We start from the raw sequence: 13,649 nt of genomic DNA on the forward strand, positions 1-13,649 counted from the left end.
ATTGTCTCTAGTGCTGATCTTCTGAACAAAGACTTTTCCTTCAGCAATGGTTTCTCGAATGAAATGATACTTTATATCAATGTGATTCGTCCTCTCATGATACATTTGATCTTTAGTCAAGTGAATGGCACTTTGACTATCACAAAAAATGGTAATACCACCTTGGTATGAACTGAATTCCATAAATAGACCCTTCAACCATAAAGCTTGTTTGATCGCCTCGATCACTACCATATATTTTGCTTCGGAATGCAATTGCAATACAGAGAGATACTATAGCAACAATTGATCGTGGTCGTGATACAACATTGTGGCACCGAAGGCTCGGATATATGAGTGAGAAGAGAATGAAGTTGTTGGCTTCCAAAGAAAAGTTACCAAACCTAAATCATGTTGAATTAGGTTTGCGCGAAGATTGCATTTACGGGAAACAAAAGAGAGTTAGTTTCTCAAAGGTGGGAAGGACGCCAAAGAAAGAGAAGCTGGAACTAGTGCATACAGAAGTATGGGGACCAGCACCTGTAACTTCTGTGGGAGGCTCACGCTATTATGTCACCATCATTGATGATTCCACAAGAAAGGTATGGGTTTATTTTCTGAAAAATAAATCTGATGTGTTTGTTACCTTTAAAAGATGGAAGCTGAAGTTGAAAATCAGACAAGTCTAAAGTTAAAATGTCTGAAGTCTGACAATGGAGGAGAGTATGATAATCAAGAGTTTAAAGCATTCTGCTCTGAGAATGGGATCAAAATGATCAAGACAGTACCTGGAACACCGGAACAAAATGGCGTTGCTGAGAGGATGAATAGAACCCTGAATGAACGAATCAGAAGTATGAGAATACATTCTAGATTGTCGAAGTATTTTTGGGCTAAGGCTGTTAACACGGCAACTTACCTCATAAACAGGGAACCCTCTGTACCGCTGGATTTTAAAACTCCTGAGGAGACATGGACAAGAAAGGAGGTAACTCTCCCACATCCGAATATTTTTGGTTGTGTTGCTTATGTGCATGTAAACTCTAATGATAGAGATAAGCTTGATCCTAAGTCCAAGAAATATTTCTTTATTGGCTATGGTGATGATAATTTTGGTTATCGATTTTGGGATGATCATAATAGAAAGATCCTAAGACAAATGAATGTCACATTTAATGAAAATGTGATGTACAAAGACAAGCTTGAAGTAGAACCAACCAGCACCAGTAGACAGACATCTGAAACAGTTGAGTTAGAAGAAATCTTAGAAAATAAAGTGGCTAGAGAGACTACAATAGGATCTGAAATTGAAGATGCCGAACCAGAAGCTGAATCTGGATCAGAATCAGAACCAGAACAAGAGATAGAATAAAATGGAGAACCAGATTTGGAGTCACGACTTGAATCAAATTCGGGATCAGTTAATCCTGTACCTACATTAAGGAGATCTAAAAGAGTCACGAATGCTCCAGATAGGTTAACTCTCTCTCTCTCTCTCTACACTATTTACTTCTGGCTGATGCTGGAGAACCAGAGCATTTTGTTGAAGCAATGCAGGTGATAAGCTCTGATAAGTGGAAGCTAGCCATAAAAGAAGAGATGAATTCTCTTCAAAAGAATAAAACATAGATACTTACAGAGTTACCAAAACAAAAGAAGGCATTGCAAAACAAGTGGGTGTACAGGGTCAAAGAAGAGCATGATGGTAAGAAGAGATATAAATCACGATTAGTAGTAAAAGGCTTTCAGCAGAAGGAAGGGATTGACTACACCGAGATCTTCTCTCCTGTAGTCAAATTAACTACAATCAGGTTAGTGCTAAGTATCGTAGCTGCAGAAAATTTGCATTTGGAGTAGCTAGATATTAAAACTGCTTTCTTGCATGGTGACCTTGAAGAAGATATCTACATGAAGCAACCTGAAGGTTTTTAAGTTTCTGGTAAAGAAAACCTTATGTGTAAGTTGCAGAAGAGTTTGTATGGTTTGAAACAAGCACCCTGACAATGGTACAAGAAATTTGATGGATTCATGCATAATAATAGTTTCACACAATATGATATGGACCATTGCTGTTATATCAAAAATCTTGATAAATCCTTTATCATTTTACTGTTGTACGTTGATGATATGATAATTGAAGGATCTTGTCACGACCCAACTCCATGTCAGGCCGTGATGGCGTCCAGCACCATTGCTGGACAAGCCAACGATTAACAACTTAGTGATTTCCCATTCTTTTTATTTTGTTTATTAAGAAATTCCGACATTTAGGTTTACTTACATAAGGCAAACAATGGGAACATCTAAAAGCAGTTATAATTATCGAATTACAACCCAAAAAAAAGAATCAAAGTCTACTAATACGTGCCAAGATCTGGTGTCACAAGTGTGTGGGCAACTAGTAGAATATACAAAAGATGACTATCCCACTGTCTGAAACAGAATAGACAGATAAAACAAAAGAGAAACTATGGCATGCTGCTGAACAGCTCAGAAGGTCAGCTCACCGTGAAGTCTCGGTCAAAAATCAGGTATGTGCGCTGGACGGGTAACTAGATGCACCAGCCTCAGATCCTGTACAATTAAGTACATAAGCATAGTATGAGTACATAAACAATATGTACCCAGTAAGTATCCCGCCTAACCTCAAAAAAGTAGTGACGAGGGATCGACTTGACACTTACTAGGCCAATAATAATGTAATTTAAAGCATTATACTAAGCATGGATATCATGAATGATACTGTCAGTTCAACAACAGGAAGAGATAAGTCTTTCTTTCATAATTATAACTTAAATTTCAGTAATACCATTTAGCAACTTACATTTCAAGGCTTTTAAACAGAATAAACCAGGAAAAATTTCCGAATAATTAGCATGTGCAATTATGCCGAGGTCGTACGGCCCGATCCAACAAAATATTTAAATTGTGTACTGCCGAGGGTCGAACGACGCGAACCATAGATGCATTTATTTTTCCTGCTCGCGAATCATACATGTGACGCGGTCAAACATAAATTTAAGGAATTACCCCACTCGCGAATCATACATGCGACGCCTGTTACACAAAAATTCTCATAAATTTTTATAGTACTCTCCCATTCTTTTCAAAATACGACATTCAAATGAAAACTTTTAAGATCCCATTATTTCTCCTCAATTCCAAATTCCTTTTGAAACATTTAATAAGCACACTCCATTCCGCCCTTCTCAAGGCAAACAATATACATAAAGCAATAATCATATCAACAAGGCATGGTGTAAGCCTAAGACTACCTGAACATAACAGGAATAGTAGCTACGTATGGACTCTCGTCACTCCGTGCATACGTAGCCACCCACAAACATCAACACATATTCATTTAGTTTACCTATGGGGTAATTTCCCTCTTACAAGGTTAGAAAGAAGACTTACCTCGTCTCAAAGCCTACTTCCCAATTCAAGAACGCTCTCAAGTCTCCAAATTTGATGCCAAAAGACTCGAAGCTAGTCAAACATTATATAAACTAATCAATCTATGCTCAAGGGTTCATAATTCAACCATTTAAGTGATTACCCAACTTAAATTACAAGATTTCAAAAATTCACCCCGGACCCACATGCTCGGATTTGCAAAAATTTTAAAGAAAGTTGTTACCCATAACCTTAGGAACATAAACATATGATTTTTACTAAATTCCATAACGAATTTCGTGGTTAAATCCCATTTTTATCAAAATCTAGGTTTTCATCTAAACCCGAAATTTTCACTAATTTACATGTTATAATCTACCCACGAACTATGTATTTAACTCACATTTGATAGGAATTACATACCTCAACCAGTTGATGGAAATCCCCTCTCTAACCAGCTCCACAATCGCCCCCAAGAAGAGTAAGAAGTGAGCAAATGTGCTCAAAGTCCGATTTAAAACACACTGCCCTACAACGACTTCCGCACCTGCGGTTAAATTGACGCATCTACGGCTCCGCTTCTATGGACAACTCGCGTAGGTGCGAACCAAAGCCAGGATGCCTCATCTCACTTCTGCGCCCAAGTGATCGCACCTGCGGCCATGCATCAGCGATAAACGACGTGCATCTGCGACACTGCCCGCTCCTGCGATGCTTTCCTTCGCACCTGCGATTTTGCAGTATCCTTCTTCCGCTTCTGCGATGGCTGAGCAGCCTATGCTAAGACGCATCTGTGATCATGGGTTCGCACCTGCAGCTGACCAAGCACAGGTGCGATTATGATAGCAGCTGGAGCTTCAGCTTAGGCTTCCAAATTCTAACTTGGTCCGAGCCTCATCCGATTGACACTCGGGGCCCCGTCCGAACGTACCAGAAAGTTTGAAATCAGAAAATGGACTTGGTCAAACTCTGAGAATGCCCAAAACAACATTAAAACCAAGAATCACACACTAAAACCAATTGAATCAAACTTAAGAACTTCAAGTTCTTCAATTTACTTCCAATGCACCGAAACGTACTTATACTACTCGGAATGACACCAAATTTTGCGTGCAAGTCTTAAATGACACTACGGAACTATTCCTGATCTCAGAATTTCATTTGGACCTCGATATCACCAAAACCCGCTCCAATCCAAATTTTAAAGAACTTCTAAAACCTTCAAGAACCAACTTTCACCATTGGGCGCCAAAACGCTCCCGGGTCTTCCAAAATCCGATCCGAACATACGCCCATGTCTGAAATCCTCATACGAACCTATTGGAATCATCAAATCCCGATTCCGAGGTTGTTTGCTCAAAATATTGACCGAAGTCAAACTTGGCCTTTCAAGCCAACTTTAAGGAACCAAGTATTCCGATTTCAACCCAAACTCATCCAAATCCCGAACCAACCATCCCTGCAAGTCATAAATCAGTAAAAGCATATAAGAGAAGTCTTATTTAAGGGAACGGAGTTCTAGAAAATAAAATGATTGGTCGAGTCGTTACAGATCTAGCATAAATGAGATCAACAGCGTTAAGCAACAACTAGCGGAGGAGTTTGAAATGAAAGTCTTAGGACCATCTAAGTAAATGCTTGGGATGAGGATTAGCAGAAACAGGTCTGAAGGAACCTTAAAATTGTCTCAAGAAAAGTACATACAGAAGGTACTAAGCAGGTTCAGTCTTCATGATGCAAAGACCAGAAGCACTCCACTCGGAAGCCATCTTAATCTGTCGAAGGACCAATCACCTAAGACAGATGAAGAAAGGAAGTACATGTCCAAAGTTTTATATGCTTCAGCGGTAGGAAGTTTGATATTTGTTATAGTTTGCACTAGACCTGACATACCCCATGCAGTTGGAGTTGCCAGCAGATACATGTCAAATCTAGGAAAAGAGCATTGGGAAGGTGTAAAATAGATATTGCGATATCTCAAATGCACCTCAGGTATGATACTTTGTTTTAAAAGGAGCAATATTATCTTACAAGGTTTTGCTTATGCAAATTTAGGCGGCGATCTGAATAATCGAAAAAGTACCACAGGCTACGTGTTCACCTTGGGTGGTACTGCTTTTAGCTGGATGTCCAAACTTCAGAAAAGTGTTGCTCTATCTACCACTGAAGCAGAATACATGGCAATCTTAGAAGCTGGAAAAGAGATGATTTGGCTCAAGAATTTTCTTATAGAGCAGGAAAATTGTGAGTTTTTCAGCAATAGCCAGAGTACAACTCATATTGCCAAGGATCTAGTGTTTCATGCAAGACCGAAGCATATCCAGTTGAGGTATCATCGATCATATCCGAGAGTTGATAAGTGAAGAAACCTTTTCCCTGCAGAAGATACCAACATCAAAGAACCCGTCAGACATGTTGACCAAAGTTGTCGGTGTTGACAAACTGAGGTTGTGCACTGTCTCAGTTAGCCTTCAAGACTGATAGTGTGAAGGCGCCACCAGAGAATAGCAAAAAAAAAAATTTAATTTCTTTCTTGATGTAACATAGGTTTGAGGGGGAGATTGATAGTAGCAAACTTGTTGTTGTATGTGAAAGAAAGAAAAGTAGACAAAACAAAAGAAAGAAAAATCAAGAAGAGATGAACTTATGATGTAAGCGCTTACATCAGCATTCTTATGATGTATGCGCTTAGATCGGCATTCGTATGATGTAAGCGCTTACATCGGCATTCCTATGATAAACGCGTACCTCGATAGGGCAATTCAAATGCCTATAAAAGAGGTATACATTTTCATTTGCAAATCATTCATCAACTTCGTCTTTCTCTCTTTAATTAATAAAGAGTTATTTTTTGTGTGACCGTGGAGTAGGCAAAATTGTCGAACTGCGTAAATCTTGTCTTATCTTGTCTTGTGCAATTTATTGCTTTTCTCTTTCAAATATTTTTCCCTTCTATTAGTCTGACATGTTTTCCAACGGTCCAAGCGTAGTTTCTTTGTTTCATTTCTATTCACGATTATGATCATTAGTGACAACATTGCTGCTCGTAAAATAATGGACTAATTGATGATTTATTTTGTTTTAGGCATTTTGGAGTATTAAGATTTCTAAAAGAAACGTCAGAAGAATTCTTCACGAATGTTAAGAGCGTGTGAATCTATTTATCCTTTTTTTTCTCTTGTGTTATGCCTTTGATTTTGCTTTGTTCTCTTTTTTTTTCCTCTTCGGGTTTCGTTTACTTTATAATTACTTAGATGGCGTTAAATGGCTTTGTGAAATTTGCAGACTTGGAGTTCGATTTCCATACCTTACTTTTTAATATTGTTTTCTATTCACCTATCACAATCACGACTATTAGTGATTTAGCATTTCTACTTCTAAAATAATTGACTAATTGATTATTTTTGTTTATTTTTAGGATTTTGGAGTTATGGGATTGTGAAAAAAAAAATCGAAAGATTTCATCATGATTATTTAGTGTATCGATTTAATTGTCTTCTTTTTCCTTGTGTTCTGCCTTTAGATTTGGTTTATTCTCTTCCTTCTTCCTTTTTTATTTTCAAGTTTCATATCTTTTTAACTTATTTAAATGACATTAATTTATTTGTGAATGTGCATGCTCGCTCGCACATGTTCTGCAGCATTCCCTCCCATAGCCTTTCTTTCCGACATAGTTGTTGGGGCACTCTTAAGTATTTGTAGGAAAATAAATATTATCTGTGTACTTCGTTTTTACAAAAGTGGGTTGCTTTAGTGGTAAGCACCCTCCATTTCCAACCAAGAGGTTGTGAGCTCGAGTCATCCCAAGAGCAAGGTGGGGAGTTCTTGGAGGGAGGGAGCAGAGGGTCTTTCGGAAATAGTCTCTCTACTCCTTCGGGGTAGGGGTAAGGTCTGTGTACACACTACACTGTTGTTGTGTTGTCCTTCGTTTTACATCCTCTACTCTTTAATATTGCAAAACTATTGAAAAGAACATAGTCAAACTGCCCCTTCATGATTTCATCGCTATGTGCTTTTACTTCTTATTGTTACAAGTTTCAGGAGAAAACAAAATATGAGTTTGTTCCACTTTCTTCTTAGGTCTTTGGCCACTATTTTTTTCTTCTCTTTTATCTGTTTCTCATTTTCTTATTATGAATAACATTATTGACCTCTAAATATAATCACTAATGAATATTCATAATTGCAAAATTGAACATTAATTTATCTTCTCTAATTAAGTGGATTGTTCAGTGAGAACTTTGTCATGATAAGAGTACAAAAAAATGTGGTACTTTCATTTGAAAATTTTATTTTATTTTTCCTTCTATATTTGATTTAAAATTACTTTACTATGTCTTACATTATATATTTGTTATTTATTTTTTGGAAATATAAAATCCTCTTCATTTGATATCAACTACATTTGCTAAAACACGTGTTTTACCGCGCTAAGCGCTAATTGATTAGCTAGTTATTTATTAATTTAGAAAGGTATGTTTAGGACCAATTTTATAGACTACCATTGTATGTTGATAATTACAGTAAAGGCTCCAATTTTATCTCAGTTATTCTGTTTGAACCAAAATATACGATTAAATTGGGACGGAAGGTGGACTATTTTGACACTTTTAACACATACATTAGGTTTCATTTAATGTCAGAAAAAACCTATCAAACTTACTATGAGTAGAATTTTGTAATGGATCCAGTGAAAGCTCTTCTTTTTCCTTGAGCATTTTAGTCCTTCCAATATCTCCTAACGACTAACGTAATCCTAGTAAATTCGTAATTTATGGTTATTTAATTAAGTGAATAAACTAGTAGTCAAGGAGTGTCTGTGTCATTCCTCAAGTCAATTGTTAAGGTATTGTCAGTTTTAACCTGATTGTACATCAAATGGTAGGTAGTTTCATGAGAAACATGATTTAGGCAAATCTTATATCGATGCGAGAGGGGAAGGTTAAAGGTCATATAAGTGCGAGTTCAAAATTCAACTGGTGAGTTTTGGAATAAAAGCCCAAAGACTTTGAGGTAGTTTAGAAAGTCATGAAAAAATGAACATCTTAATAATTGGGTAAAATTATTAAGTGAAACATGTAGAAATTAAAAACCAAATTTTCTTTCATATCTGAATCCGGGAAGATGACCAATTAATTTAAATGTAAACAGTAAACTGTAACATTGGTAATTTAGGAAGTTTTTGATACTTCTTTTTGTCCATACACGACATATACCTTCTTAAACATCCAAAAGAAGATAAAACTACTTTCGACAAGCGTACATTCCAGAAATAATAATAGCCTTTGTCTGAAGTTTGGCTTAGTGCTGGTGCAAGCAAATTACGCACATATTCGTTTGAACTTTAGACATACGCAATTAAAGTTTTTAGACATTTTTCTCTGACTTTCATTCATTTATGCTTGATTTTTGTTGGAAGTTTGACTTGGTAGTCCTAACCTTAGATCCGAATTTTCCACGTGCCTTATAAAATTACATTACAACTCTGTCGTCAACTATTTTGTTGAGGTGACTATGGATTTCCTACTCATTCGGGCCAGTTGGATTCGTATGGTGGCATTATGCAGAGTCTTTTGGGAAGTTGGTTCTGTTGCTCTTCAGATTTTGGCAGGAGCAAATCCAAAATTTGTAGGGACCTCAAGTTAATACCTCAGCAGCTGCATCATCTCTTCACCTCTTATAGATTTCAAAATTTTGCTAATATCTTTACCTTTGGCCCTCAAATTTTCCCCTATTTCACTAGCTATGACCCTTTAACAACTTGTGCAATTTTTTCTCTGTGAATCTTGTCATCATCATCTCTAACAATTTCCATTGTGACACCTAATTCTACCATTAGCCTAGCATTCACTGATCAAGATGCATAGCCATTGCTATAATCGGGACCCCGAAATTGACACTTTCCATTACTGAATTCCAACCACAATGACTTTGTTGGCAATATTCTTTGGGACCCAAAAATATTGCATTATATGGTGGACATCATTTGCACAAGTTGTATCTCTTCTTTTACACCTAAGAGGCCAAGACTTTTTTGCCTATAAAAGGAAAGGCAATTAGTTCATTTTAGACATACCAACAACACTTGAGTCTTCATTTCTAGTTTCTTCCTTTCCTTCTTTATTAAGAGTATTTTATATGAGAGTTGAGTGTTGGGAAGCACTTGTGTGAACCCTTTCTTTGGAGTGATCTTGTGAGGTTATTCTCTTAGGATATTTGGGATTAATTAGAGTATTTACTCTAATTTTGTACTCTTGTTGGTATAGTGAAATTGCTCATCTCCGCTTGTGGACGTAGGTCACACTTTGACCGAATAACGTTAAATTTGTGTCTTATTTATATGCTTTAAAAGCCGTTGTTATCAACTTCCATTGTCTTTGTTATTGTCATTATAACATTGTTTGGTTAAATTCCGCACTACCCGAGTTACCGATCCTAACAAATAAGCTCCACATCATCAGCGTCGTCAACAGTCATTGGATCTTGGACAGGTGGACTAACTGGAATAACTTTCCAATTGCTCACTCCAATCAAATAGTCTATGTATTTGGCCTCTATAATTCTAGAGGTACTCATTAGCATGATTTGCATATTTCCTTGAGTAAAAATGTCAACATCATCAGGATCTTTCTCTTTAGCAGATTTTGCCGTCATTTCACCCAATTTTACAAGCTCAATTTTCCTGTGATAAAGAGATGAGACCTGTGAAAGGGAATTCATTCCCTGGTTTCTTTACTAAGTTGAAAAAGTATGAAAACACGGCTGCACCAGAAGTTATGAGTTTGATAGCTGGAATGTTATGCTCATTCACTATGCCTTCAGCCCATTCCTGCAGCACGTCGTAAATCACCAAATCAGGTTTCAGATTTTTCAAGATTTTGGACAAGTTTGGTTTGGACAATTTCATGGCCTTTTTAAGGGTGTGACTGAGATGGGGTGGGAGACCATTTGTTGTGTGGTAATGAGGAGGAAGTTGAGACGACTCTGGTAAATGATGTTCAACAAGTTGAATTGAAACTGAGTATTTTTCGGGGATTTTTTTATGGATAGATTTGAGATTGATAGGTGTAGAACAGAAATAAATCAAGAATCCCCTGTCCGCGAGTTTTTTGGCTACGTTGAGAAATGGAGAGATGTGTCCATTCGCCAACCATGGTACCCTCAAAGTGTTAGTACTACGTTTTGTATCCATAAAAACTTTCTTACAAAAAAAAAAATTCTACTTACGTAATTTTATGTTTTTTTTACAAAAGTTAGTAGCGTGAAAACAGCCTCTTGCAAAAATGAAGGGTAACGCTACGTATCACCGGGCTGCCTCTTACAAAAGTTAGTGGTATCGGTTGGCTTTATACGGAAAAATATTGAGATGATGACTAAAATAATAACGTGGAATAAGCTGCTAGCTACGAATGGAAAAACTGCTTTGTTAGTTTTCAATGCAAGTTGTATGACTGGTTTTAGGGAATTCGAGTAGATTATTAGCCAAGTTTTATGCAAAGGCACTAGTTGCGTGACTGTTAGATTTTCCTTGGTAATTCTATGGTTAGAACTATGACAAAGAAAAAAGAAGAATGTATGTTATCGCTCACTCAAAAGAGTGATTGTTTGATTTTTAGGATAACAAACATGTCTTGAAGTATTTGATTTGCAGTGAAATAGTATTTTTATATAGAGAACTTTAGAAGTACATCTGTACATGGCTGAGTAGAAGCTGGCTAAGAATAAGTCGTCCCAATATTAATATATGTAATCTTTTGAGTTACTTGATAGAGGGAAATTTGTCATTTGAAAAATTACAGTTTGTTATATGAAAAATTAAATTATGGTGGATGTCTACTCTTCCTGCATGATCTTCTCAAATGCTTAATGACATATTCAATGACATATTTTTCTTCACTTTTCATGCATATATAAAGGCTTTGTAATAGATAGGAAAATACACACAATTGAAGAAGAAAATCTCTTTCTTCTCTCTATCTCCATTTCTTGTTCATGTTTTACTAAATTGCTTTTATTTTATAACAACATGTCTTGTTCATGTTTTACTAAGTTGCTTTTATTTTATAACACGTTATCAGCACGAATTGCTCATTTCATGATCTTCTACGTCAAGACTATGTAAATTATAAGCAGACAATGAGATCAAGTACAATGAAAAATGTCTTGAATGATAATACAAAGATAAGTTTTACATCCATCTAAACTCATTCATACTTTCATATCTTTGCATTAACTTTATGTGCAGTGTTTAGTAAAAATAGTTTTTTCAATTGTATCCAGTGAAATAAAGAACTGGAAAGGTATGTCTTTATTTGCTACATCTCTTATAGGACAAAGATAATATTCCAACGTATATATATGTTATGACCTTTTACATACTATGATAGATAATTATTAAGATAATTTAGTAATAATATTTTTACCATAACATGATGTATTTCATTGAAAGCAAAATTGGCATATATCTTAACTAGCATTTTTGTTGCAGAAGAACTGTTTAAAGATTGAAATAGTTATATATGTCTTCTTGAAAGTTAATTTACTTATGCCTATAATTATGAAATAATAATATTTTAAAGGCTCGAGTGCGAGTCCTAGTGAATTTTGGCCTATTATGCCAAAGATTGAGGGTAAGACGATGGGTTCAAGTCCCAACGCACTATGTTGATGACAAGACGTTGAATTCAAGTTCCAACGCATGCCTTTTGTTACGCGGCACCTTCTTGAAGTTCCTTGGAAGGGCGACGTAAGGCTAAGCAACTGATGTCAGTGCGGTTGCTATGCGCCAACTGAGGTCCTCGCCGTACGCTAGGCTAGATTGTCAGTGCCGTACAAGAAAACCAATATCGTGAGCAATTGAGCAGCGAAAAATGAGCAATTGATGATGAAAGCTGATGATTGTATTGATGATGATGAAAGCTATTACAAGATGCAATGCGGTGTCGGGGGGGAGAGACACCAGTACAGAGAATTGTTTGAATGCTTGAATGTTTGAATGCTTTGGTCCCCCTTAATAATGCTTAAAAAAATAAACCAAAGTTACATGAGTTGACCTAAGAAAGTTGTAGAAGCACACTGAAAATAAATGAAGTAAAACTACTCTATAATTACAATGAAAAGGACTTACTCTTCTATGAAAGCAAGTCCGATGGCAGCAACTTTGTCTTGAGCATCAGGGTCTGCGCGTGCATTGCTGTGGCCGCGCGTGGCACTATTTGGATCTACCAGCGGTGGGGCAGGTGCTTGGCATTGGGTCTGCGCGCGCGGCATTGTCGGTGCGCGCGGCGCTGATGGCATTCGCCAGCCGCTGGGCACTGGCACTGATTATCGGTGGGGCGACAGAGGCGCATGCTCGCTTATCACTTGGCGCTGCCGAGACCACGGGGCCGACCGTGGCGCTAGGCATTGGGAGGCTTGCCGGGACGCCACGGGGAGCGTCCAAGGGGTCATGGGTCGATGATGGAAAGCAGCCCATGACATTCTCCCCGACCTGAGTTGGCAACATCCTCGGAGCCTTACCTGCCGGATGATGATGATTGGTCAGGATCTTATTGGCTGGGAGGTCTGTTCCCCTCGGTGTTGTGAGATGTCTTTCTGAATGATCTTCCATGCATTTCTGAAATGGCCTGAGGCAGCTGACATGGAAGACTGGATAGATTTTCTACCAGGCTGGTGTGTTCAGCTTGTATGTGGATTTCCCGATGCGCCTTTCAATGGAAAAAGGCCCGATGTAGCTTTGCAATAGGCGAGGATCTTGGGTCCTCTTTGCAAATAAGTTCCGCCTCGGGGTTTTTACCATCACTTTGTCCCCTGCTTGATGTTGGACAAAGCGATGATTTTGTTCGGCATACCTCGTTGCCCTCTCTTGGGCTTTGACAAGATAGCTCCGCACTATCTTCAAAGTTTGCTCCCATTCTGTCGAGAAACTGGCAGCTCGATGAGATGATGGCATGTTTGGTGCATTCACATTTTGTGGGAGTAGCGGTTGCTATCCGGTAACAATTTCAAAAGCGCTTTTGTTTGTATGGGCGCACTTTTGTGAATTGAAACACAGCTGAGCAGCATCCAGAAGCTTCACCCAATGTGTTTGTGACCCAGTTGCAAATTGACGGAGATATTCCTCCAGCATGTCATTGAACCGGTCGGTTTGATTATGTTTGCTGATGATGATGGCTTGAGTTGTAACTCAATTTGGATCCGAGGCAACTGAAGGGTTGGGTCCAAAACTTACTAGTGAAGCATGGGTCGCAGTCACTAATGATGTTGTTGGGCATACC

At 37.7% G+C, this 13,649-nt stretch overlaps 1 pseudogene; it reads right to left on the minus strand.

Annotated features, from left to right (window-relative positions):
• Positions 1-9,709: 9,709 nt before the first annotated feature.
• LOC104092485 (beta-D-glucosyl crocetin beta-1,6-glucosyltransferase-like) lies at positions 9,710-10,673 on the minus strand (annotated as a pseudogene).
• Positions 10,674-13,649: the final 2,976 nt, after the last annotated feature.

Source organism: Nicotiana tomentosiformis, chromosome 10 (genome assembly GCF_000390325.3).
Source record: "Nicotiana tomentosiformis chromosome 10, ASM39032v3, whole genome shotgun sequence".
NCBI lineage: Eukaryota > Viridiplantae > Streptophyta > Magnoliopsida > Solanales > Solanaceae > Nicotiana > Nicotiana tomentosiformis.